This window comes from Numida meleagris, chromosome 11 (genome assembly GCF_002078875.1).
Source record: "Numida meleagris isolate 19003 breed g44 Domestic line chromosome 11, NumMel1.0, whole genome shotgun sequence".
NCBI classification, from domain to species: domain Eukaryota; kingdom Metazoa; phylum Chordata; class Aves; order Galliformes; family Numididae; genus Numida; species Numida meleagris.
In genome coordinates, this window is record NC_034419.1 from 19,253,811 (window position 1) to 19,278,766 (window position 24,956).

At 43.6% G+C, this 24,956-nt stretch overlaps 1 long non-coding RNA gene across 1 annotated transcript in view; it reads right to left on the bottom strand.

Annotated features, from left to right (window-relative positions):
- LOC110405086 overlaps positions 1 to 24,956 on the bottom strand; it is a 142,736-nt gene that overhangs the window by 103,349 nt on the left and 14,431 nt on the right. Inside the window, exon 2 of the long non-coding RNA XR_002442677.1 lies at positions 1,124 to 1,171. This is a non-coding gene — a long non-coding RNA (uncharacterized LOC110405086). The remainder of the gene's footprint in view (positions 1 to 1,123; positions 1,172 to 24,956) is intronic.

Sequence of the window (24,956 nt, forward strand, 5' to 3'; positions counted from 1 at the left end):
AGAAATGACAGCTCGAGCACAAATCTTATTACGCAGATATTGTAAAACAGGCTTATAAAGAAAAAAATTCCTAGCATTGGGGATATTTATATGAAGATTGGACAGAGTTATAAAATAGCATGCAGTGAGCAAGCTGTTCAAGCCACATGCCATATGAGAGCAAACAGTGAAATCCTAAGTACTGCGACTCATTGCTTAATGTCATACACAGTATGCGACCAGAGTGGTTGACCTTGAAATCTGAAATATTTCCTCTTTGAACAATTACTTGAGTAGAACCAAACACAAAAGACGCATAGCAAACTCTGCTATGCTGTACATCAGGATTTAAGGAATAGCCTGCACAAATTCCTATGTGTCCATTGTCCTGCCATAACCATAGAACAGTCTCTTTCTCCAGACTCAGTCAGATGTGTGCACAGACATTTTGTTCTCAGAGAGGATGGCTGGCCATCAGTCATTTCTCTTAATCGTATTGAGTATGTTCTGTTTTTTATGGCACAGCTTCAGGGAACTGACCATCCAGGTTACCTGCTCCTTAATATCAGCTGAACTCCCTCAGAAATTTTTACAGCTCATCACACCTCATTATTTCGTATTATTGTTTTTCTAATGAAGAAGCATCTCTCAAAAATCCAAGCTATGCTTTGTAAGTAAATGACAGGAAATATCATCCTTTTCTATATGTGAAGAAAACACTAATATATTCCTATTGGGTCAAGGAGGTGGAAGACTGAACAAATGGGAATAAGTGACATAAAACTTGTTTTCTTTAACTCACAGGTATACCACTACTTAATCACAAACATTCAGTCAAATGTCTGGTATTACAGCATTCCACCACACTGTTTTCTGTAGTTGTGATTCATTAGACATCTGCTAATAGACCTTTGATTATCCAGCAAGAAAGAATAAACAACTTCAATTCTTCACTTGAATACATCCTTACTAGGAAGAATCCTAACCAGCCAAACCAAAGACAATGCAGACAACACATTCTGGAAGGAACTCATTCCTGAAAAATCCAGAGAACACATCTGAAGGTGACCACTACTAAATAATGCACAGCTAGTTGACAGGACCATTGGCCACCTATTTTGAATAAGAAGTTCAATCAACCTACCTGTCTCTCAGAAGTGGAAGAAACTTCTGGTCACAAACAGCAGGACACCTAAAAGAAGTAAACAGATTCAGTTGAAGAGAAAGCATAACTTTGTACGAGGAACTTGTTTAATTCTGTGGGAAGCTGAACTGATCTTTGCTGATGTTTACTGCACAATCCTTGGCATAATTTTCAAAGTACTATTTTATACACCTAGTCCAAAATAGTTCTGTGGCTAGACTGGAACATGTAGAGAATCACAGCCATGATAGATTGTGAAACTGTTGCTACTAAAGCAATTAATTATCTTACAGACTTTCAACTCACTGCAAAGAGCCCTAACCTTAAAGAAGCCATTATCCTCAAGTTTCTCAACACATTGTATCTTCAAATTAATTGCTGACTCTACTGTATTTTCTCTTGGATCCTTTATAGATATCTCGTTTATCTTTATTGGATTTTCTTTCATTTGGCTTCAAAGTTAAATGCCAGAGAAGTTAAGCTGTATCAGAGAATTCAGTGCAGGAAGTCTGAATCTTTGGAAAGGATGTCCCATCCTGCTGAAAAAGCAGAATATTGTGAAGAAAGATGTGCTCAAGAGCTTGCCTCAAACACTGTTATCTGTGCCTGCTGTCACAGGTGAAAGAGTTAGATAAGACTTGCTTACACCTCCAGAATCCGACTCAACAAAACTCTTGTCTGTATGTTATCAAGTTTTGCCAGGCTCCTGGGACTCACAAGAATACATAAAGTAATATAAAATTTGGAAAATAGAAGACTTTGTAAAACCCCAGAACTGATAGCTGGTGCAGACAGGAATCACAGTCACGATTATTCTCTGGGATAGAAAACCTAGAGGTGAGGTCAAGGCAAGAAAAGAAGTGCTTCATCCCTACAGAGGCCTTGTACTCAACTCGCAGATCTTTCATGCTATTTGCCATAATGCAATTATTTTAGCCCCAGATATCATGAGGCCTTGTGCAGATATTAAGCTACTTTACACATCCTGCACCTAAACTTGCACAGACACTTCAAATACTTATTTGTCAGACTACAGCATTTGTTGTGCTATTTCCTACACTAAAGATGCAGAAAAGTCCAGCTTTGTTGAGTAAATTCTTCATACCATTATCCTTTTCAATAGTTTGCAGAAAAAGAACCTTCCTCCTCAACGTGTTCCTGCTGCTCAGATGTCACAGGCAAAGATGAAAAGTGAATCATTTTGTTCCACCGCTCCCAGATGAGAAGAACCCAAAATAACACATTCCCACTGCACATGAGAACATCCCATCCAGGTGAGGACAGCAGCGACCTGAGCTATGTGCAAGGAAGGTGGGCAGCACGCAACCTCTGCTGCACCGGGACACACTCACAGCACAGCTGCGCCCTGCAGCCAGAGCTGAATAGACACAAGGAACTAAGCACCATCCGAAAATCCCAAACTGCACCACGTTATGATGGGTAACGCATGCAGACACCACACAGGCAGGGAATCAAAAATAAATACTGAGGTAATATTGGATGGCTGCAGTTCCTGTTGCACTGGGAGCTGAATCCAGCCAACGTCTACGTCCTTGGCTCTAGAAACTGGACAGCTCAGTATTCAAACCGCCTGCAGGCTGGGACTGTGCTCCAAAAGCCTTTAAAAATGGTAATCAGTAGTAACAGAGCCTATGAGGCTGGAATAACATGTGCTGCTTCACGCACTGTGATTTATGCTGCAATTGGCAGCATGAGAACCTGCGATAACAAAGCAACCCTCCAGCACTTGAACAGGAAAGGCAATGCCCTGAATAAGAGAAGTGGTGCTGCCTGCCCACCCAGACCAAGTGCTGAGTGCCTCGTCGTGCTGGGGACCGAGCTGCCACCTGCAGCATCTCTCTTGGCAGCACCTACACCAGCCTCGGCCAAGGAAACAAAACCACCATTCCAAAACCGGTGTGAGAACGCCTGCTTCGTAGGAAGATTTTACATTTCCAGGTTTGTTGTTTATGTTATTTGTAGATGCCCACTTCTATTAACTATATCTAGAGAAATAACTTTTAATCTTTTGTTCTTATGAAACTGATTTTTTATTAGCAACGTTCGCACATTTGGAGATCAAAGGTGGAACGGTGAACTGTGCACTTCATAACTGAATTGTTGTCTATCATTCATATACAGAAAACCACCATGATCACATTAGAAATCATCCAGCTCTCAGAATCACAGCATATTAACACTACACTGAAGTAAACCATGAGTTAAAAAAAGACAAAGGCTTTTATCCCTCCTCACCGGGTAATAAGATGACACTAGACTTCTAATCAGTATGGATAAGCACAAATGCCTCATTTTGATTAGTGCTCTGAGATGTTCACTGTTAAAACACCAGAAAGTTTCCTACCATGAATCTGGGGGAATCCGGTCTAGGAATAAATCAGAAAATGACAAAGATCTTATATATATATGATCTATATTTATACATATATATAAAATATTATATATAATATATATTAGCTTAATGCAATAAACTACAGTTCAACGAGAACACCGCCTAAACAAAGCTGTGCTCTTTGATACTACAATGTCTTACACAAGATGTCATATAACTCCTGATTGTTAGCCAGCTGGTTAACTTGATAGCGCAGTAAAAGTCAGTGATTCACTAAAAACACAGGCAAAATGCATCGACAGGATGCTTGGCTTTGCTATTTTTTGGAGTAGCCTCAGTAGGGCAGCCTTAGGAATAGAAAAAAAGCAAACGCTACTTTTATCATCACTCTATTCTTCTAATGCTTCTCCTCTGCTCAGGAGTCTGCAATGCCCTGCACAACTCTGGATGTATTCCTACAGTGAGATCCATCTCCACCACGAGCTAAGCTTTTAACTCACGGTAAGCTCTCTCGGTGCACGCTGGCTGGCACAAGCACCTCAGCAGCTGCAGGCAGACACTCTCTGTACCCTACGAGCCCTTTCTTGTGAGGATGAAGCAAGTTGCCCCAGTTCAATGAGTTTACCTTGCAGAAAAGAAACAGATTTGGCTGCGCTAAATCAAGTCTTGTGCATCTCTGGTGTTACCGCAGAGACAGATTTGCAGAACAGTTCATCAAATGAAGCAAGCGAGGTCTTCCATCTCTTGCATGCTGATCTGCAGAGCTGTCGCTCACCATTCCCTCCTGCCACACTCTGCTGAATCAGATCCATCAAAGGAACAATGAGGAAGCATTTGTCACTCCCTCTCCCCCAGCTAAAAGTACCAATTACAAAATATGGATGATCAAGGTACACTAGTGCTGCTTACCCAAATTTGATTAAAGACTGGAGCAAATAGCTCCATCATCTGTCCCAAGGGTGCAAATATAAACACTGCCAAGAGTTTGTTTTAACTTCTACCACTAGATTAAAATAACACTGCTCCCAGAAAGCACTTTAGGGAATATGGGTTCAGTTACAGGGCTTTGAATCTTCCATGAGATACAGATATTATTTCAAGTTCATCTTTATCGAGTTTGAAACATGATGCTGAAAAAGGAAATAAATGGTAAAACTTTCATGAAATGAGTTATAGATGCAGCCGCTTTAACACAAGATTGCAAACTTACGCAGTTATTCCATTTTAACCTGTATGATGGCACTCCAAGGAAAAAATAAAACGGGCCAAAACTCAAGATTAAAAAAATCACCAAAGGAGACATGCACTCATCCTGTATTAGAATGCCTTCCAGGATATTCTGCTCCTTCATAGCTCTCATATTTTAGCAGCTCTTTTGATTCTATCATACTCATTTTCAGTCTTTTAATCTCTCTTGTACTTATAAATCAGAATAGCTGGAATAACTTCACTGAAATTACAGTGTAACTATGCAACCCACCAGAACTGCAGCATCTGGCTGTAGATTTCTTTTCCAATTATTTTTATAATCTGCTACCCGCAATCTATTGGTGAGCTATGAACCAGTCCTTTACTCTACACAACTGCAATTTATCGTAACTGATACTGCACTTTGTCATCGCAGTACCAGCTTGCACTTCAGTATCAGAAAGAAACAGATCTTTTTCCCTGACCAGCATCTCAGTTTTCTTGATTGTGAAATCACCTCCAGAGCACCAAAGAATTCACTTCATTTGCACTGGTTTCAAGCTGAAACGGACAAAGAGGAGGTATCCTGGAATCACCAGTCCTTCCGAGCAGTGGAAAAAGACAGAGAAACCCGCCTAACTCAAACATTAACGTACAGATACATCAAAACGTTGACATGTCTCTTTTGGCTTAAATAGATATTCTTCTCCTTCAACAATGTTAGAACTTATACCTATCAACGTAATACAAAAAGTTTCCAGAAGAAAACGGCAATTAAAAACATCTCTAAACAAGAAGTCAACAAGAAAAATAATATAGTTTTAAAGCCTCCATCTGCCATATAACTCAAAATGAATGTGCATCTTTTAAATATTGCTGCACATTCTGTACACGAGAAGTCACAAAAGAATCTCCTGAATTCCCGATTTCCACTGTCTTACTTTGACTTCATCCTTCCTCCCTAATGCCCTTAGAAATTTCCTTTTCACCCCTTAAATGGCTGAGCTGTGGCTCCTTCAGCAATGGCAGCGCTCCATCTTGCTACAATTTATTTCTATGACCACACCAGAAATATTATCATCTAAAGTTGTTGCTTTTTTTTTTTTTTTTTGAGTAAAAACGTTGTTCTCATCTTAGTGAGTTGTAGCAAAGGAGGCTCTAAACCACCCCCAGAGGCTCTGCCTACATCTGGAAATGCTGTAAGAAGAGGACTAGATCAGGAGAACTACACTGCTGATGCTGAGACTCTGGCACTCTCTACATTTACCACTTGGCATCTGTGCTCCGGTCCCTTTCCCTGCCCAGTCCTATGGGCTGACCAAACATCCTGGGTGGCTGGAGTTTCTGTCCAGTTTCACCTGAGAGAAATCCAGTTTGAACTTTTACCAAGACATGAACCAATGTAGAGAACAGTTGGAACAGGGACTGACAGAAGTGCAGCCTCAACTCAATCTGAAACGTGTGCAGAGGGCTCTAGGAGAAGTGGTACAGCTCTATCAGGAACACTATTTCTGGATCAAAATTGCATTTTACTTTCCAGCCAGCATATTTCAGGATTGCAGTTTTTCATCATGCACTCGATTTGCTACCAGTAAATTCATTTTGGCCATGAACAGCTTTGTAGGATCTCGGTAAGATAAGACAGGTAACCTCACACAGCATTGCACTGTAGGTCTGCAGTACTAAATTCCTAAGGAAAAAAGCATAGAAACCTTTGGAAAATGAGATAGACGTAAGGAAAGTAAGGAATAGTTATTAGCCAGGGGTCTGGAACATCACAGAGATGAGCTGCCACAGAATTACACTGTTCGGGTTTAATGCTGGGGACACATGTAAGAATGCAGTAGCAGGGAACAAGAGCACACTCTGGCTGGCTGGAGCTTTCTCCTCTTTTGTTCCTTGTTATCTTTGCAAACAAGTCACAGTCTGCTGAGCTCACAAACCCAAAGGGAAGTGGTTATTCAGGAAACAAGGAAACCTAAAAATGCCCACCAGCTGAAGGAAAAGCGAGCCTGAGGAATTTCAGATCTAGCATAAACGATGGGGAGAAGGCAGCTCCAGCGTGCCAGAAAACATAAGTTCATCCTCAGTGCTGCAGTAAATGAAGATTGTTATTAAACATCTTATGAAGTTTGTTGGGATCTGGCCAACCTCCTGGAAGACAAAGCCGCTCACTTACAGCAGCCTGGGCTCCAGGCCGGCTGCTCGGCCCCGACCTGTGCAGGTGGACAGCCAGGCTCTGAACACAAGGGCTTCTTGTCACCTGGTTCAGGCACCATGCACAGACCTCAGTCTGAGCCTTCAAATATGACTTATACGTTTCATGGACATTATAGAACGAGCTCTAAAAATGCCTTAAAAAATTTAGCAAAGCCAGAATGGAAAGCAGATATGTATCTTTCAGACGCTACTGAGTTAATCTTGGATTTCAAAGCATCATTTAAGCTGTCTAGGGGAAATAATTGAGTGGAAATCTGCTTTAAGTACTGTGCTTTGATTTTATCTAGAAATACAGATAATCAATCTCTGGCCTGAAAGCTGTGGATTACAAAATGTACCAGAGCAAATGGGAATTTTATTGGCTCAGAAATACACAAAGGGGAAAGGGTACAGGTGACCTTATGGGGTCTGGTCTCCACAAGGGAGGACAGGCACAGGCTGAGCCTGTCACGGACCCCGGACCTCCTCTGGAGAACCCCCACCACCCCCACACAAGCAACTTCAGACCAAGTAATCTGAGCTCTTTTGACCCCAAAGCTGGAGCAGAACCCCTCCAGAAACCCCCAGCACTGAGCCCATTTCTCTGAAGGTGGTGGAGCCCAACACCTGCTCCAGTTTTGCCATTCACATCCACACCAGCGCTGTAAGGCCGAGAAAGGCTGGAGAGCTCTGAGCGCTTTTGTAAGCAGACTTGTACAAAGAGACCGCATCTCATTGCAGTGGTTTTTTGTCTCAAGCAAAGTATGTCTGAAAACTCAGGGATCCATCCGTAATCCCATAGAGCCCCAGCCCCTCCTCCTGCCTTCACTTCCACTGAAAGCAGTTCTGAGGGCACGCAGCTGTTAAAACCCCAGCCAACATCCACGCTGGGGAGCCTGCTTCCCATCATAAGCTGACGAGCCACACCTGCTCTCACCTTTCTACCTGCCTTCAGCTGCTGGCTGCCACCATCTGCTGCAGTTTGCAGGGGAAACGCTCCCACACAGTCAGCTGGAGGAGATGGAGATCTGCCACATACACACACACACTCCACTTTACACACACTCCGGACACGTAATAAACTTCTTGTGAACTTTAATATTCAAATCTTTCTAATATAAGAAAGGCTTTTGAAAGTCTTTCTCCTCCTCAAAAAACCCTCTCGACCACTTATTTTTTTGTTACTAAATAGCTTTTTCCTTACTTTTCAATGTAATACAATATGTTATTCAGGAGCCAAAGAGTTGTCAGGTTTTATGTTATGATAATCTTCTCAAGCATCCAATTTTATTCTGCTTTTTTCCCTTCTTGCTGTCACTCACATTCTGGTCCTTCACAAAAGAAAATGTCTGAATACATTAATTACAACTTGTTAGACCTCCATGTAGTTAATGTTATTGAGGAAATCAAATCACTTGGAAAATAACTGAAGAGAAACAGTTGCTGCTATTGCAGAATTTTTATGCAGTGCACTTCAAAGCCGGAGCTTTGCAAGACAACAAAAATGATTATGGTAGAGAATGAGAAAATCCAAATACAACTTGATCTTCCACCCTCAGACTGTTTTCTGAATGCATTACAGTATGTATTTTCTATCCCAAAAAGAGTAGTTGAACTCTTTTCACTATTAGCTTTTTTATGGTGTAATTACAAATGCCAGTTCTGCAGTTACCATACAGGAACGTTCTGAAGCTAGGAAGAGAGCCGGTTCTAAGTCCTCGTTCACACAAACTTCACCACCAACACCGGCAGGTCTGTTAGCACAAATATAAGAATCCCTGGGGAAGAACCCAACACAGACCCTGAGTTGCTCACCCCCAGCTGGGCTCGTCAGCTTCAGCCAGGTGGCTCTGCAGAGTGGCAGAGCTGGATTTTAACCACAACAATCACACTCAGAGTTCAGCATACACATGACTTATTTCTGTAAATGAAGCCTATTTCTGTAAACAGATACCTCAAAAATAACAGCAATAATTTGGATCGCTGCTCAAAGCAAGTTAACGAAGAAGAAAGCCCTGATTGCCCATCAGTGAAAGGAGCTAACACCAGGTTCTGCACATGGCTTACCCAGGCAGGCAGCTCTGCAGAAATTCCTACAACTCTGAGGACTGTGCTGCTAATGAAATGTGATTTCACTGAACAAAGAAAACATTATCAGGATTATGCAAAATCCTCACACACAGAAGTAGCCAAATGCTTCCCAAACATAAGCCCTGTTATCTTTCTACCTTAAAGGCATTTAATTATTGTTACATTTAAATGAATAGCCACTCATACATATAGTAAATCATATTAACAGTGGGAAAAGACAAAGAAATCTTCCCAGCTTTGATGAAGCCACCTGAAAAGGCAATCAAAAATAAGAACACTTTTGGATGATGTTGAGCATCAATCTAATCCACTCTCACCTGAAGGTAAGGCTTTGTTAGTTGGCCCTGCTGAAGATCCACCAAAAGAATTTGAAAAATAGCTTCTTACGCACTGAGATCTTATCAGTATTTCTAGCATTTAACTTTTCATAGAAATGCCATTGATGCAAGAAATTTGAGTCGTGCCTAGCATTTACAAACCCTACAGCACTGACAAACTGGACAAATAAGGTTGAAACACACATGGCTTCACTCATCTTATGGGAGCTAACAGCACCGGTGTGAGCTCCCCCACGAACTCACCGCAGGGTTCACTGTCACCAGGGTGAGCTCCCTGGTGCTCAGATCTCACCATTCACCATGGGGGAAAGCGATATTTTCACATCAGGGTGCTGTCTTCACAAGGCACATTTAAATTTTCATCGTGAAGCTGATATGTTAGAAAACGAATGCAGTTGTTTCTTTCAACAGCCTGAAAGTCATCACTCATGCTGCTTTCCTTCTCATTTTAAAGAAAAAAGGGAGGGGAGAGCAAAGTTTAAGTTCATGGTTTTCTTTGCACTTCAAGTTTACACAGAGTGTGACTCCAAAATAGCTAGCTGAAAAACACACACACACACACACAGCCTTTCCTTCGGGACCACCTTTGTCTTCCTTTTCAATAATGTCCTAAGGGGAAGAAAGTAGAACGCCTGTAAGTGCTCAAGCTCAGTTTGTTCTTTGCAGCAAAATATTTGAGAAGACTTAGGAAGAAATTCAATAAGCATTCCTTGCTCTTAGAAGAGAACAATTTAAGGCACTGCAGAGTCTTCTATTTCAATAACAAATGCCTTTAAAATCCAAAGAACCAAGTTCTAAGAAACGATAAAAACAGCTGATCATTCCTTCTCACAAAAGAGCTGTAACGGGTTTCAGACATGACCCCATGCAAGAGTGGGCACGGTCACAAGCCAAGGGCTCTGACTGACGAGCAGGGTGACCCGAGAGGGCACAGCCCCTGTGCGCCCACCCCTGGAGCAGGCACAACCCAGGCTGTGTGGCCGGCAGAGGGCCAGGGCACACAGGTCAAAATGCACTGGCAGGACATGACAGAGCTCATCTGAGCTTTGGGAAGCCCACATCATTCCAAGCCTCTCGTAATTTTAAAGAGCCTGCTTTGAGTCACTTGACCTGGATGATACAGATTTCTGTTGCATACAATTGTCGTTGGTATCTTTTTTTTTTTGCTGTGAGGCTGAAGTGAGTGATGGTGGTGAAAGATGGGCTTGTGGGACAGACACTGTGCCCCCAGTGGTCTTTCTGAAGCATCCCCTGGGAATGGACACAGAGCAGGCCCTGAAAGAACGCAATGGTGCAGCCAGCCAGCCATGATGTCCTTCCTGCAGCATGCCCTTTAGATGACAGCTTGTTCCCTCTCCAGCTCTCCCAATCATAGCATTGCTATACTTAGACTTCCCACTTTCTTCCTTGCTGCTGTTTCTATTAAAGTGCAGCTACCTCAGGATGATGAGAAACAAAAGCAGAATAACAATGAGGTGAAGAGCCAACAGTCTCAAAATCCAGCTAGATCTGGGAGGTCCTTCACACCACTAGTATTATGTAAAGAACAAGGACGTGACCAGGCTCAAAGCACAAAATCTTTACTGAATAACTTAAAAGTCAAAAAACATATCTAAAGTCTGCCAACAGGTCAGTGACACAGCTGAGGGAAGCACTCAACTCTTTGTTAAGAAAAATTACTTAATATGAGTCAACAAAAATGTTAACTGTATCCCAGACCAAGATTATCTGAAATATTAACAGCAGCAAGAATTAAACAAAGAACAATGTTCCCTATTACTGTTCTATTACCATGATCCAGCTCTTTACCGTGATCAAGCACACTGTTCTCCGGAACTGGGGCGGGGGGGGGGTGGGAATTACTGAGTAAATTGGCATCAGAATGGATCGCCCAGCTAAACTGAACAGATGTCAAACAACCATTAGCATTACAATGATTAGTAAACTCAGATTACATGTTATGGGTTTAGAGTTTTAGATTAAGTGTTAACCTGCCTTAATTAAACTGCATCTCAATAATTGATTTCACAGTGATGAACTGTAAATAACAAATTGCAGATGATCTCAGGGTTTTGTTTGTCTTTTATCTAGCAAGATAACGTAAACGAGGCTTTGCATGGTGCATACCCTCCCGGTCCGCATTCCTTTTGCTGGGGCTTGCTTGCCATGCTTCTGTTACTTCAACACATAACTTTCTCTGACCTTTACAAGTACGTTTAACCACTGCTGCTGTTTTTCCTCTTGATCCGATGAGTTACAGCTGTTTAATTGCAGGGCAGGCAGTACCCAGGGGCTGATGTTTATAACTGATGCCTTCTCTTCAGCGTAAAGTTTCTTTCCGTGAGAAGCACAACCATTTGTTCCCCCGCTGAAGCAGGAGGCGTGGCAGAGTACTGGACCATTCACACAAATGCAGCTTGTACAGCCACAGAAATACTGAGCATGCACAGCGTGATGGGACAGGGACCAATGAAGCAGACCATGGCAAAGTTATCATCATATTGTGCAGACTTCCCCTTGGTATTCTTGCACTGAGCACAACTTTGATTTAAATACAACAACAGAATTGAAAATAAAATGTACTTTTTGACCACACTCTTCCATGCAAATAAATACACTCAATAACAGTAATTAGTATAGCCAAATGCTGATTAATATCTTCATGCAAATTTAGGTTCTTAAGTACACAATATACAAGCTTCGTGTCAGTTATCTCCTTTCAAAAGAAGGACCAAGAGCAAACTCACAAGCTCAGGACTAGTTGGCAAGAAGGGACCATCAGGGCAGCAGTGTGATTTGTGCTCTGTCTCGAGTTCAAAGCTGAGTAGCTGGAGGCTATCAGGAAACAACCTGCCATCCATCAGCATGAGAAGAGGAAATGTGGGTGAAAGAAAGGAAAACTGAAAACAAGTTCAGGAGTTACAATGAGTAAAAGGTCTTGGAAACTAAAGCACAATTAGGAATTAAGCAATAGTATAGCTACTGAAAGTCAAGGTGGTGATGTAGCATGACACCAAAGACCTTTATGAGTTACTTTAATCACTTCTTCATGAGTGAGTCACGACAGCGACTCAAAGGAAAGGGAGAGCTGTCTGCTCCCCTGGTTGGAAAGAGACCTTCCTGAAAGGCAAGCAGACTTGTTCATTCATTGGATGCTAATCTCATCTTATTTTACCCTTACCTTAATTTTGCAGCCCTAAGAGTCTGAAATTAAAACAGGACACAAGACTGCACTGCAGAAGAGGAAGATAATGACAAGGATGAATGGCCTGAAAAAGCCTGAAAATTAAAAACAGTACAAAGCGCATAACACAGAGGTGCCTCATAACCATGAGGACCTGGAATCTGCATTCATAATTGCTTGATCAAGCATGATTAAGACAGATTGGACTGATTTGCTCTGATGTGACTATTAACCCTTCATACCGCACACCTTGTAAAGCATCACAGACACACCATCCGACCACGACTCAGACGGCAACGTGGGCATAACCCCAGATGGGCAAGCTGTGCCACCATAGAGACAACCCTGACAATTAACTTCTGTCTTCAAAAGACTGCAGCTGCTGCACAATTAATTAGTTTTCAGTAGGGTTACAAATCCAAACAGCAGTCAGCTTGACTGTTCCAGTCCAGAACAGAATCTTTCAGTACAGCCACTCCCATACGTCACCCTGTGTGCATCACAAAAAGGCAAATTGTGTCAGCCAACCTTTTAGCTCATACTCAGAAGTGCTGTGCAGCTTTGGATGAAGGGGTGCAGAGCTGCTTGGAGCAGTCTTTTGCAGCAGTCTGGCCTGGAGATGGCCTTCATTGCACTGATTGTTTAAAATACCTACTGACCGCCTGACATTAGGATGAGGGATACTGATTTATGCAAAGGAACCCTTGTTCTTCTTCTCAACAAACCACCCTCCAGAAGCAGCTTACAACCAAAGCACAAGCTGAAATATATACTTTAGGAAGAAAACTCTTCCGTACAGGAAATACTTCTTTCCTGAGAGGATCACAGCATTTGAAAATACTGTATATACCTACATTTGCAAGAGCACACATTGCTGAGTCTTATTTCTGAAAAAGGATTCTTACAATGAGCAGTGGCAGGCAGCCTTAGCAAGAAGCAATGCTATCAGAGCTGCCATATAACCTCTGCGATAACACAGACACGCACTGAGTGTATTATCTCTTACTTAGAACAATAGACTAATTATTCATCTGCTATTAGTGTTCCTTTCCCCTGCAGCACAATTCTCAAAGTAAGCCTCAGAATCTCATTTTTCTGCACTTGCAAACAGCAGGAGCAGAATCTAGCAAGTTATTCTAAAAGGCAGCTCTGTGGCATATACGGCACAAGCAAAATGCCATTAGCAGACCTTGAACCACCTTCTCCTCACAATATAAGAGTAGAAAGAAGAACCTCCTGTCACAAGCTGTTATGGAAAGCAAGTCATCATTTTGTTTTCTTCCCTTAAATGATTTACTCCTTCATTATTCCAAATCTTGCCATTGTTTTTTCTCTCGAGCTTGCACAGAACTCCTCACAAGCGTCATATTTGCAGCAGTTGGCTATCGCAGCACTGCAATGACTCACGCCCAGGAGAAGATAAAACCAGTAATTGAAAAGGGCAGGCCAGAATTGAACCCAAAGAGATTGCAGGGATCCCATCAGCAGAAAGTAGAACTGAGTGCCAGCCCCCACTGTCCGGATGTTCCTGGACTCCTCATCTTTTGTTTTTACTTATGCATCGTGTTGTATTACTGGAGTTTGTCAGCAATTTTATCAAGCCCAAACACCAGGAGGAAAAAGAAGAAAAAACAGCAATTTCCCTCTTCTCCCAATTACACACTGGAACCCAGTGTCTGACAGTTTTCCCTTTCTTGTTTCCAGTTGCTTTTATAACCAAATTTGCAGGTTTTCAGAGACCAGTTGCTCCCCAACTTTAAACAGTAAGCCTGTTCACTTGCTGCTAGAACACACACGAGCCCCCCATGTGTCCTGTGTTAGCAGCGAGGTATGAGCAGAAGGGCATCGCTTCTGGCCAAGTGGAAAGGAGGGCAACTGGAAGGTCATCTCCATGCTATGCCTGGACATCAAGCAGAACCCCCCCTGCAGAAAACTAAGCAGGTTTTCCAAGCTCCTTAATGACTGATTCCCTGCCCATTACTGAACATCTCACACACCAGTTTCTTTACAGCTTGTAGAGATCTTTTGTGTGCAAAGACCAGCCTGAGGTCACTGCCCAGCCCCAAAGCACCCATCAGGCCCAGGCTGGCTATGCCGTGCTGAGGTCAGTGGGCAGAGGACAGCACATTGTGCTGAGGCTCCCTGCACTTCTAATGAGCTGCAGAGTTTTCTGCAGGCCAGGTGGGTCTGCTCTCAGCTGCTCCTGCCAGCATGCCAAGCATTGGCTTTAGAGAATGAGCACTGGGCCGAAAGTGCCTCCAAGGCACCAGGAAAATATGCCTAAGTATCTCACCGCTTCTCCAGCAGGAGCTTCACACACAGCCTATCAGGGTGAAACCTGGCCTCCCAGTACGCTGAGATTGTACCCTGCAATGAGCTGCTCCGCTCTGGGAGTGGTGGGGCTTATCTGCCTGCTTACAGTTGTAGAGTCCTGTTTTTGTCTTGTCATATTACAGTTATTAATCATGCTTACAGTAAAGAATAAGCAACCACTAATCTACTTAGGAAGAAAACAGATCTTTGATTCTGACTACTGTTAGGTTGCTGGACTGTGACAACTTCTGTCCTACAGGTTATTTGTAGGATGTTTCTCCTGGATTCTATCCTAAATCCCTTTCCTATACCTCCAGTAGGAATCAATCTTCTTCACCCCTGGGCCCCAATACATACAGTGAGCATGTACAGTTTGCTCAGTAATGGCACATTACCACTAAGAGCAACTCCCATTACACAGTTAAGTGGCATACAAGGTGATATGAATTTCTGTTTTAATAGGCTTTCCCTGTCTAATGTCCATGTTCATAAAATATTTAAATGTCAATTTCACTGTGCTGGCAATGTAGCAAAACAAAAGGGTGCATGCAAAGGAGACCTCCATGCCCACATCCCAGCACTGCTGATTAAAACCACCAAATTCACCTTTCCTAATCCACCTTCAGCCATTAAGTGACCAGAATTTTCTCACTCAGCTCAGAGAACTCAGTTCTTGACCTTTGTTCTCAGCGGTGAAAATTTAGAAGCTATGGCATGAAAACAAGCACACTGCATACAGGTTTCCTGGGCGTGGATAAAGACTTTATTAGATCTGAGCTGGCAAAGCCTGGTTATTTATACTCTGCTCAGCTCCCCTTAGCAATTAGAATTCCTCCCTAGCATGAATGTCTTTATCATTTTGCATTTCCCAGCTGAGTACATGCTCATCACACAGCTCTTCTTTGTTTATTCTGCTTTGAATTTTTGTGCCATTATATTTTGTCCCCCAGTACACATTTCTTGTTGCTTCTAATGAGTAAATGTTGAATGCTGCTTCTTGTACAACAAACAAGGGCTGATCTTCTGGTGACGTGAGGCTAAAATCAGCAACTGCACCCACTTATATCCACTTGCAATCTAGCAGATAATGCTGCTGTGTCATATTCAACATGGGTCTGATTCAGAGACCATCAAAGATGATGGCAAGTCTCTCAAGTACTTACAGGATGCGTATCCACCAGCTATGGTTTCAGCAGGAGGCTCAGGGGAGCAGCAAACCAGTCCTGGAGCTGCCTGAGACAGCATAAAGCTTGATAACACGTCCTGGACTAGACATCACAAGATGCAGAGGACAGTTTAATTGAAAGTGACATTCCTGCAGCCACAGCACCCTTCCCTCCCTTTCCCTCAGTGCCACACAGCATCTGTAGCCTCTCACGAGGACTGCAGAGAAGGTGAGCACGGCTTTCTGTCCTCCCACAGCCTAATTTTGTGGGGAGAACACAAAAGTAAAAAAAAACACAGAATAAAGGTGAACTGCATCAAATTATTATTTTTGTAAACAGCAATGGAAAAACTACAGAGATCTTGTGCTCTACTAGTGTCTTTGCAATAAAGAAGGCAACTGGAGAGTAGGCTTCAAATCACTCAAAAGACATTTCAACCCATAGATGAAATTTGCTTTTGTTTAGAGTTTCACATCAATCATTCACAACGGGTTATTTACCTGCCATTATATATGCAGATGTGGTGGATTAAGGGTATCATAAAATTAAGCCTCCACAGATTAAACACTTTTGATTGTGCAAGTTTCATCCCTTGTTTGTTTTTAATTAGGAATCTAGACTGTTAATGCATAATATCCTGTTGCTTTTCCCTCCACAGAATAATAAGCAAGTCTTCCTGCTATGACTAAGCATTTCAAACACCAAGTAGCATACAGCTTGATATCCGAGCGTGTGAACATAAATCCGGATGTTCTCACTTGCACTTATTTTACATCATCCATTATTCAGTCAAACTCCCACTGCAATCAATAATTGGTTTCATTTAAGGAAAAAAGAATACTAGTAGTGCTGACATCACCCATTCAAGCGTTTTCTTTCATCTCACTAAATTTTACAGTCTTCCCCCTCCCATGCTATGCCCCTGTAGTGACCTACCCACCAGAAGGGACTGCAAGGCTGACTACAAACAGTGACTAAACCCAAAGGCTGGCATCCTTGCCTCACCCTGAATGGGTGCAAATGACTAGCAAGTTACAAAGCAACTATCTACATGGCTTCCCAATTTCATCAAAATTCCAGTTTCTTTCTCTGGAAAGAAAAGCCCGTTGTACTCTTACCAAAAACTCCTTGTCTCCAACACTCTGCCTGCAGGGCAGGCACGAGCCCAAGAAGAGCTGGCACACAGCAATGCAGCAGGCATTGTCAACACGGGCATCAGGAACACACTGTGACAAAGCTCCACCACTCCTGAGCACTGCCTGGTTTGACTATCATTATCTTTATTCTGCTAACAGAATGCTCCCACAAGAACCCTTTTGCTTTCTGCAAAAGCAGTGTCAGTCCCAAAGCAGCAAGGCCAAGAGGTGCCGTCGCTGACCTCACAGCTGCCACGTGCCCCTGGCTCCCATCCCATACAGGACCCAGCACCCAGGGTGCACTGGCTGAGCCTCAGCTGAGCCAGCATCACCACCAGCAAGCTGCTCTGCGCTCCATCATAATTCCTAAGTACTGGGCATCTTCAGTTAGCCCTTCTCTGTTCCTACAGAGAAATTCCTACCACACGTGGAATTCTTTGTAGTAGTTGCAGAGTTCAAGAAAGGTAAAAAAAAATAACTCATAGGAAGGGTTTTTGGTGTTGTTTTTTTTTTTTGGGGGGGGGGGTGGTTGGGCTTTGAGTCATTATGACAGACTATAAGAGAATGAAGAATCAGATTAAAGTGTTCTTGAGGAGACATGTCAGCTCCAATAATTTTAGAGCGTTAGAACTGTCAAGCTTTCAAAATAGGAAAGACTGTATCTTTAGAAAACAAGGTTCTACTAATTGGCATGCATGAAAATCTAAATTGAGGCTAAAACTAAGTGATTAAAGGCTTCTTCTGATTATGGATATTTGAAAGCAACTCCATCTATAGAGCTGAGTCTCCTGCTCTGGAAGAAAGCTGCTTCTGGCTGTCCCCTGCCTGCACAGGCATTTCCACCAGCCCCATGTACAGGCTAGCACCAACACCAAGGGTGGGTGGCTGTGGGGGTTTCTTTCTCACCTGTCTGAATGCTTTGGGAAGCTGGGGGAGGAATACATTTTAGTGTATTTTTTCCTCTCATGACACACACAGGCACACTACATATATATAGCCTGCAATTACCAATCTGTTAGGGAATACTTAAACCCACTACAGTAGCCCCACATCCTTCCAATAAAACAAAGACCATGTTTCAAATGAAAATCCAATTCAAAATGAAATCCAGAAGGATGGCTTCAGCAGCTGGTTAAGGTCCCCAGTGATGTCCCATTTTATATACATCTTTATGTATACAAGAGATAGAAACACCCTATCCAGTGATAATGGGTCTTCAGGAGAGAGAGGGCTTTCTAAGCCTTTATAACAATCCACATTTTGAGGAGGATTTGGGCTACGCCAGATCTCAAAGCATTTTGACATACTATAATTTTAGCTAAAAAGTACTCACGAAACCACTGGCAAAATTAATTATTTCCAGGAGCGTAGGGAGGGAAATACTAGTTTGGACTAAAAACTCATGTTCTGCAGCCTGAGACAGGAATGTAACATCTCATATCAGAATGATGCATAAAAGATCGAGTTCTGTTTACTCTGATGTCAATAGGAAGTCATTCCAGTAGCTTTGCCTATGCAGCTCCTGATTTGCACTGACATACCTCATGCAGGTACTGCCACATTTTCCCTAAATAAGCTTTGAACCCTGATCTCTATTGTAGAGTTTTATTCACCAGATTTTCATTACAATTCCATTACACTAGTTGCATACCGCTAACTCCACAGCCATCAGGTTCATAATCCAGAGAGTACATTAAATCTCAAAGCAGCTCAGAAGGCTGCAAAATATGAAGAACGCCTTCAGCAATAAAAATCCAAAGTGGCTTTTTCAGAGATGCTGTTTCTCCCAGCATAACATGAGGTCAACAGACTGCTAGAATAGTAACTTCATTTGGCATTGCTCTACCTACAAAACTTGACTTTCATGGAGAAGCATTTTTTATAATGCATGTCAGGCTTTATTAATCTGATTTTCATGTTCCTCTCCAAAGATATTTAATGCTTTAGTAATGACCAATATACTTGCTCTGATGATAAGCAAAGACAAATGAGTCTGTGCAGTCTGGATGGTATTTGTAATTACCACCTCTGTAGGCATTCAATTACATCTGATGAAAGGGCGACAGAGTTGCCTTGTCTCTCTGACAGCAATGCATTTATACTGGATACTTGGCATGCAGCTGTCAGTGTGCTAATTTCCTCCACCACATTCAGTTTGCTATTGCCAGCACAGTCCAGCGTATCTATATTAAATGGAAATGCCAAGGCAGCCCTCCCAGGGGCGTTCCAGAGGACACGGTTCAGAGGCCCCACGTGCTACACCCTGATGAGCCACCAACCAGAGGACACCTACCAGCACTGGAGCTGAGCCATGGCAGCTTGCTCCGTGCCCACCACTTTCCATAGGGGCTGGACAGCCTACCAAGCACACAAACCTTCACACTGTGCTGTCCCTCCCAGGACCCGGCCAGGACAGTGCCCAGCACTACCGACCTCAAGAACATTGAGAGCTCCTCGCCCTAGCTGCAGAACATCTGGGATCAGAACAAGACTGCGATGGGAGGCAGGACTTGGAAGAAACGTGCAGTTTCAACAGAAAAAAAATAAGGCAAAGCCATGACTTCACCATATTAATAATGCTTAAGAGGCAGAGCAATTACTCCCACTCACTTTACTCTTGAGAAATCTTAGTCTTCTTTCTTTCAGGTGCACAGAAGTGCCCTCTTGTTTCTACCCACTGAAGCCAATGAGATTTCAGTTTCGTTTGATTTCAGTTAGACCCAAACCAGACACTTGATTTTTCTGAACAACCCGTCGCAAAATGTTTACTTATCAAAATAAGGTAGCTTTGTAACAATTGGTCTTCAAAGATCAGTAGACCAAAACAGTGCATAACCTTCTTTCATTCAAATCTCGTACACATTCATTCTACTACATTTTTTACTCAATATTTGCCATCAGGTAAGGGAACAAGAGAGTGAGTTGTCAAAAAAATTCAAACAGAAAGCAATATTAATAGAATTACACTTCACATCTCCCATGGATTCTCATTCATGGCTGGACTCAAACGTTGGATAAAAAATGGAAACACCAGAAGATGATGTGATCTGAGTTTCTAACCAGTAAATGTTTCTCAAAGCAGAGTTTTCAACCTTCTGCACAGCTTTCCTCCTGGGCATAGATGGAGCGACCCACCAACACCTGCACCTTGAGCTACGTGAGTGCAGGCAGCAGAGAAACTGCACCAGTGACAGCGCTGACATTTTGCCCAGTGGATTGCAAATGGATTGTTATTTGTCTCCGCATTCAAATCTAAGCACTTTAATTAGCACAGAGACAAAATCGTATCCACCCATCCCAATAAGCAGGGAAAATAGTATCACTGAATAAAACAAATAAGAAACATCTCTCCACTCTGATTAATGATCCTTACTTCACTGAGCTCAAACCTAAACACCAGTGTAAGCTCAAGAGGAGAGTTAAAGCGAGGAGAGCTCAGAAGCTGCACTGTGCTCTGGGTACCCCTTCCTGCAGGCATCTGCAGCCACTCTGCTCTTGCGGCCCAGGATGCGCTGCTCAGACCCCGCAGGGCATCACACAGCCACACTTTTCCTCACTTCTCCTCCACAGAGGAAATGGTGTTCCATAAAAAGCAGGAGCCACACAATATTAGTTAAAGCACAATTTACAGTCTGCTTTCCAGTTCAATGTTCTACTTGATTGGGGCCTTTGGGGAACCATTTTCATTCCATATTACCCAAGCTCATTAAATAAACCCTATAAATCGTACAAAATTGTTACAATCTTGGTTTATGAGTTTCTTAAGTATGTCTTAACTTCCTCTGCTGTCAGCTGTTCCTAAAAGCAAAAGCAAAACATGAACAAGCGCATATTGACTTCCACAGCTCTCCTTGATTGTAGAAGAGTTATTTGAAAATAACCGGAAAAGGAAGCCTGATGTGCAAGAGTGAAAGCACATAGTTTGTTTTCCCCCAAACTTTCGCAGAAAGAATACAGCTCATCTTTTCCAGCTGATATTCTCTCCCTAGTCCGAACACAGCCGCTGCCGCAGGGCGGGTGGGCTGCAGCAGGGGACAGTTCGGCTCGTTCTGCTCAACCAGCCATTACCCGCATCCCACAGGCGGGGCAGCCAGCTCTTCCCTTCGGCTCCTGCGGAAATATCCGCGTGGAACCCGTTCACCCGGCGCCGCACAGGGGCGGCCTATTCCCGCAGGGGCCGTGGGATGTAAGCTCGGGGTGCGCCGCCAGGGGGCGCGCTGTGCCCGCCGCCTCGGGGACTCGGCCCTGCGCGCCGCTCGTCTTCTCGCACGGACCGGTGTGCACGGCTGCTCCGGGGGCAGGTGGCTCGGGTCGGAGAGGATCTTAAATACATCAGCTGAAGAAGAAAGTACTCGCTGCTTTCACGGAGAAAGCGCGGCCGGTTTTCACCAACACCTCTTGCTTTTTGGAGCAGGTGGCGTTTGAGCACACCGTTCGCAAATGATGCCTTCCAGAATGGCAGCGGTAGTCCTTCAGGCCGCGATGCACACTCCTAGCTCTAGGCTGTGCCACTGAAAACCCTCACAGCCCCCGTGTCTCAACGGAAACTCCTAACGCACTGCGTGCACAGGACTGGGAGGGAGAGATCACACCGCGTAGGAAGGCTGCAAGAAAGCCCCACGGCTCTGAGGCCATGTGCAGCAGCAGACAGCAAAGCGGCCCCTATGGGGATGAGCAAAGCCGCACTTGGGAAGCGGAGACTTGCTACAGTTACAGAGCAGCTGCAGAAGCCCGGGCAAGGCAGCTTACTGATACCGTGTAGAAGCTCTTTTCTGATTTGTTACACGTTTGTTGACGTGTTGAGACAAAAAGCCACCTGTGCCGGGTCCTTTTTCTCTAGTTGGAAGAAAACGAATGTGACTGCTTTCAGCTCTGCTCTGTCTCCTTTACATTGCAGGCACAAGAAAGCATTACTCCAAGAGGCAATTCCTCAGCCAGCCGCCTTCCCCCTCCCCGCCAAGGACAGTACGTCAACCCCAGCAAAGCCCTGAGAGCCCCACAAATCTCACAAACAGCTGAAGTTCTGCAGCCCTCCTGCTCACCCTGCAGCCACCCGCGCTACCGCCAGCACCTGGCTGCACCACAGCAGCGCTCTCTCATTCCTAGCATGTAACTCCATTCACTGATGTGACACGTGTCCAGCTGTAGTAGGGGAAAATAGCACCCTTGCTCGCATGTCTGTGGAGATATGCTTCTCTCCAAGACCACAAACCCATCTTTCCCCTGCTGAGAACAAAATCCTTCCCTCGGGTTTCACAGGGCAGTAATGAAATAGAAGAGTTTTTCCCCAAGCTTACAAAAAAGGTTCAGTGTGTGTTCTCCTCCCGCATCCCATTGCATTCCCCGCTGCAGAAGAGCTGTGCAGCTGAATCACCCATTTCCACGGAAATCTTGCAGAAGGTTCAGGTGTGAGAATGGCTGCTTGAAAACCAGCAGCACCCACGAGCCATGGTTACGTTCTCTACACCCAAAGTTACAGATTCATTCAAATTAGTTGAAGCAGGAATGCCTTTGCGCAAGAGCAAATGAATTTGCATGAATTTTCAGTACACAAACTGATGGTCTTTAATTCAAATCTAGGCATAAAGTTGTGTCCACAGTTTTAATAAACAAAGGGAATACATTGCCCGTGCTGAGGTTTGTATTACTTAAAGTCATCTTTCACATCTGATCTAATTCAGAAAACAAATGAGCATTGTTTGACATCACTGTTCTCTAGTTTTGAGAGTCCTTATTTTAAAAGCATGGGATGGAAGGGATGTGGCTGGCAAACACCCCATGCTGTAGCACTTTGCTCTTTCAGTGCTCACAGTCGCTCACCATGATATCTCCCAGATTCTCTTCTAATTCCAACCTGGTTGTACTGCTGGCATTCACACCCACAGAGACACAGCTCAGAACACAATGGGCACAAACAAGCACAGGGGAGGAAAAGCCACCAACGGGCACCAAGGCAGAAGCTGAGCAGTCTCCAAAGTCACACAGAAAAGCACGGCAGAATCAAGAATCAAACCCAGATCCCTAATCCTCAGTGTACAACACTAACTGCAAAAGTAGCTTTACATGCTACTTCTTACCATAATGAAAGTATTTGGAAGTTATGCCCTAAAGAATTATAATAATAATGAATGCTGGTCTGCTTTGTGAAAGCAAGGCAGGTGCATCACCTACTGCACAGAGGCAGTGCGAGCTGCCCCAGGTAGCAGCAGCCCTGCTGCTGGCTGCTCACATCCACTCTACAATCAGCCCAGGCGCTTCTGAACCCAGCTAGTTTGAAAGACACAGCTCACAGAGTAGCATTTAATAATCCTGCAAAGCGTTTTGTTTCCACGGAGAACAAAGGTTTCAAAGGTACTTGCATCTCCTCTGAATAAATTCTTCATGTTAAATTTCTTAAATATCATCTCAACTAATATTTTTAGTAAGTGAAAATTAAACCTGACACTCAGATAAGATACTCTGGTTTTGAATTTTCCCATCGCTAAATCTTCAAAAAAAAAAAGGGAACATTGCATTTGAATTTGTAAATGACTTGTGTTCACCATATGATTACCTATCATGGGATGTATTTACTCTGAATTATGTGACAGACATTCATTATTAGACCAGCAGCCTCTCTGGATCATGCAGCTGAGATATAAATAAAAGGAAATTTTATCTCATGACACTGGAGCCAGTGTGTGAGCCTGCAGAAACTCTACAGAAAATGAAGATGATATATCAGTGGAAACAGGCAGCTCTGTAAGGAAGGGGCTCATTCTGGCCACACTCCAAGCTCTGCACAAGCCAGCACTGATCCTGATGCTGCAGTCACATCTCCAGAGCTCTGTGCTTGACCCAGATTACTGCCTGTGCTGGAAGGCAGGCAGCATTGCTTTCTCATGGCAGTATGGATAATTTTCCCTGAGCACTGAGCAGACCAGAATTTGCATCCAGCCACACAACGCAGATGTACTTCAGGCTTCCTGAGTGCAACAGGAGCCCTGTAAGAGCTCAAGATAAGTAGTAACAGCATTTCTTCAAGCTATCAGACAGGTGGCATCACCGCCACTGCAGTAATTCCCACTAGTTTAGGATCATATCTGAAGAACTACAGCTAGAGCACCACCTGTGCTGCTCAGCACCCAGGCACCACTCAGTGTGTGAGCACTGCAGACCTGGGACAGGGCCACAGCCCTGTTACACTTAAAACAGTTGGGTCCCTCCTCAGGCATGCATAAGAAGCAGCACCCAGGTTACCGCATCTGAAGCAACCCAAAAGAGAAGTAAGGTTTGGGAGGGAGAGATAAGAGATGATATCCAATATTAAAACTTCAGAGGCATTTGCAGAAAAATGGCAAGCTTAAAGGCTTATGCTCCTATCAGCCTTAAGCCTGAAAGTGCATCTGTTTTTCCAATATTTGTTCCTCCTAATAAAAGACACTACTTTTTCCTGCAATTCCACCTAGCATTAAAATGAGCACAAGTTAACAGATACTTACTAAGAGGAAGCTGACTTCCTTGCTAGTGTCAAGTGTGATGATACAAAAAGCAAACCCACTGACAAACCTTTGGAGGGTTTGTTTGTTCAAGTGCTGAAAGAACTCCCATCCCCGCAAGGTAGTGCAAATGGGCAAGCACAGCAGAGCAGTAACGTGGCACAGGGCAATCAAAGATTTGCTCTTCCAGCAGGCGAGCCCATCCACAGAAAATGTCAAGATGGGAGATTTCACTTGCAACCACACATTAAGCACAAAAAGGGATTACAGAGGAAATATGCCATGTAAGGTTCATTCTCCTCTTTCAAGCACCATGTTATTTTAAAGAATGTTAATGCTTGGCCTTATTTATCGCACTCCAGACATGACAGCACCCCTCGGTATGGG